This window comes from Myotis davidii, unplaced genomic scaffold (genome assembly GCF_000327345.1).
Source record: "Myotis davidii unplaced genomic scaffold, ASM32734v1 scaffold614, whole genome shotgun sequence".
NCBI classification, from domain to species: Eukaryota; Metazoa; Chordata; class Mammalia; order Chiroptera; family Vespertilionidae; genus Myotis; species Myotis davidii.
In genome coordinates this window covers 537411-540974 of record NW_006287807.1, presented here as the reverse complement: position 1 = coordinate 540974, position 3564 = coordinate 537411, and the positions used below count along the sequence as shown (strand labels likewise).

Genomic DNA, 3564 nt, shown 5'->3' with positions numbered 1-3564 from the left:
GCAGGCACGCAGCCGCAGCATGAGCCGTTCCTGTCTGCTGGGCTCTGTAATTTTCTTTGGATGAACCAACCTCACAAAAGCAAGATAGGCACTCTTGCGAGTCACCCACAAAATAATCACAAGGCTTTATTTTAGAAGCAACCACAGAAATAGCAGAGGCTCCAGGAACGGCTTCAGGAGTTTTCTGTGAGCGATGATTACGTGTGGTACCTCCCACGCCCAAGACAGCTTCTGCTTCAGTGACACCCTCCAGGGCAATGTCAGCCATGCAGCTTGTGATTCTCCAACGCCAGCGAGGCCGCAGAATTCTCAGTGTTGAGCAAGCACTTCAGCACGCACCTGCATGAAATGCCCTTCGTAAAAGCAGTCACGTGTGCCCAGCTCCCGCCATCACGGAGCGGGTTCCAGGGCCCCAGAGGAGGGAGCCTCTGGGAAACTCAGTTGAGGCCTCCAGTGAGGTTAAAGCTTTCGGGTACAGTCAACCCCAAATCCGCATCTCTTTTCAGACCTCGTTTTGGGAGAGGGCTGGTGTGGGGCCTCAGGCGGCCCAGCTCCCCTCCCAGCGAGAACAAGCGGTGATGCTCTCAGCAGCCACGTGCCTGCCTGGAAATGTGGCCTTGGGCCTTGGCAGGACCTTGAGGTGTTTCCAGAAGGCGACCCTCTTGCCTGAGCCCCCGTCTCAGGAAGTCACCATTGACAGGGCCAAGCATGCATCAGCTCGACCCCTAAACTGAGCCTTTGGTCTCCTCCCCCAGCGCACCTGTCATGCCCTTTGCACACTCTGCACCAGGGTAAACCCTACTCTTCATTCAGAGCCACGTTCAAATTCCACTTCCTTTATGAAATCTGTGCCAGCGGAGATGATACTACCATAATAATGCCTCACAGCCAGTCATGTTTTATGGGCTCTGCACACATTGTCTCATCGAAGAGCTGCGAGTTGTGGAGCTGGGGAGCCTCAGGGACCATCACGCTGCGTCTTATGGATGAGGAGCGTCCTGTTGTCATCAGAGCAAGGAAGAGATCTGAGGTCTCCTGACCACCTGACCAGCTTTCCATCCATCTCTGTATGGACGGCGTGTACCTGTGTGTTACAGGTGAAAGATCAGCCCAGTGACTCAGCCAAGATCAGTCAAACCGGGCGGGTCGTCCAGTGCTTTCAAGGAGACAGAGCTGCCTTCACGCACATCAGTGATTCTCACTGCAGAGTGGCTCTAGTGGCTGGGAGGGCAGGTCTATCTCACCACCCCCATGACAGCCTTGCCAGCATCTTGTTCTTATTAAAATCTTTCGACCACAGTAAGCGCCTGGAGAACAGGCCAGCATCGTGCACCTCCGGGGCCCTTGCTGCCCACCTCCCCGCCCCGGCAGGCAGGATGGGCTCTGCATGGAGGGAAGCTCGCTGTGCAACAGGGGTGATGGTTGTTTGACTTTTGTCCTCCTGAGGTTCATCACAAGGTGAGGGAGGAGAGGAAAAGAGGGAGACCAGGGAAGCAGATCCTGCTTCACCTGGGAGAGGCCGGGGCACGGGCACACAGGGAGGCCTGGGCGTGCTCTGAAGCTGGAGGGCAGGCTTGCGCGGTGGGCAAAGCAGTGGAAGAGGCTGCTGTGGCCTCCTTCCAGGCCAGGCCGTCACCACCGCCCCATCAGGAAGGCATCTGTCCTGCAGATGCCAAGGCACCGGCCGTCACTCGTCAAACTGCTCCGCCCTCTCCACACTAAGGCGGAAGCCACCACCTGGGGCCCGCCTGCTCCTGGCCTGATGCCGTCCACTCCGGGGTGAGCCCAGCCTGAGCCGCTCAGACAGGAGGCGCCGCCACAGCACACTCCCCAGGTCTCTCCGCCCTTCTTCTTTCAAAGGCCCCAGACGCAGGCTCTGCCAGTGCCACTGGCTTTTCTGCCTCACAACACGTGTGTCTACGGTGAAGGCACAGCCAGAAGGCCCTGGCACTGGTGACATCTGCAGAGACCTTTGGCCTTGGCTCTCACCATTTTGTAGAATCTAATGCTGGGTCCTCACCACGTCGTTCCCTCTTTTCTTACTGTGTTTTTCAATATCAATGGCCTTTGCTCACGCCCTTGCTGGGCTGTCACAAGGAGGTGGACAGGTGACTGCCCTGTTGAGGAACTGCCCTGCCCCACAAAACCAGAACGGGGTCCCCTGGTGGTCTGCGGTGGGCCTGGTGGGCTCACGCACCTGTGGGACTCCGACATGTCTCTAGCAGCTTCCTGTTACATGCATAGCACATGGGACACTTAAAGCTCATGTCTGTGCAGAACGCCACAGTCATCCCTAAAGAACAAAGAAACAGAGTTGGTGGACTTTAATGTCAGGTATTCTCACCTAAAGCACAAATGAGTTGGATGAATCCCTCAGATGAGTTTCAATAACAAATGTGCGCTTTTGGGATTTAGAGAGGCAGGTGGTGCTCTGCTCTGCTGCTGGTGGCACCAGACTTATGACACTGTGTGCGGCCTCCAGCACCTCCGCGGAGGGAGGCCAGGTGCCCGTCAGTCAGGCTGAGGCTTTCGGGGCAGAGCTGAGCCTGAGAGCTCCTTCTGCACTCCTGGCCGGGTGTGTATGTGTATGTTGGGGGTGGGGGGGCTGCTGACAGACTGGACCTAGGCCGATGGGCCAGCTCTGTGGGGGACAGCCAGGCAGATGCCCAGTTGGGGGTGAGGAGAGGGGCCGGTCAGTAACAGGTCGCCAGGCCGGGGCGTTCACTGTGCACTGAGCACTGGCAGGCAGCAGCCTTGTCTCAGGCCAGTCAGGGAGCAGAGGCTCCAGGGAGCTGCGGGCCTGCTGCTTCCCAGGGAGGGACACTCCCCAGCCGCCAGGGCCCTCTGGCCGCCACCCCTCCTGTCTGTGATCTCCCTTTGGGGACACAGAGTCCGCTGCTGGGTAGACCTCCTCGCACCCCAAGCACTCCCTTTGTCTGCCCTCGAAATCCCTCCGCCCATCACTGGCCCACAGCAAGGATGAGGCCACTGACACGTGGGGAAACAGCCGTGCTGTTACAAATGCACGTACAGGCCTCTTTCTTTTTGTTGAAAATGTCCCCAAGTCGCTTGGTCAGCACCTCAGTGGCAGAGCAGGGGGGTCGCGGGGAGGCGCGTGCCTCTGTGTCTGAGCAGAGCCCGCTCCGCAGCATGACGGCTAAAGCCGAGCTGTGAGAGCAGCCCTCCCTCAGCTACCCACGAGGAAGGGTTACGTCCACATACTGGTCCCTCACAGGAGGGGCAGTGAAGGGTCCGAGCCGCGCACCGAGGCGCTCAGCCTGCAGCACAAAGCGAGGCCTCCAGTTCACCCGTGAAAATACCATCTTACTTTCTGGTTATTCTGGGGCTTTCAAAGATGCATAATTTGTTATGACTTTTTTTGCTATAAGTACACACTCAGTTTCATGTGGGATTTTGCATTAGTGGCTTTGTATTCATTTTCTTAAAGAAGCCCTCCCCTGCCCCAGTTCCCAGCCCCATGAAAGCCAGCTCTGCCCCTGCTGTTGGACACCAGGGTGCAGGAGGCGGAAGGAGGAGTGAGGGAGGAGGGCTGGTGGGGGCGGG

General features: G+C 57.9%; 1 pseudogene; it reads right to left on the bottom strand.

Moving 5' to 3' along the window:
- The window catches only part of LOC102775418, a 67999-nt pseudogene extending 65785 nt beyond the window's left edge, over window positions 1-2214 (bottom strand).
- Window positions 2215-3564: the final 1350 nt, after the last annotated feature.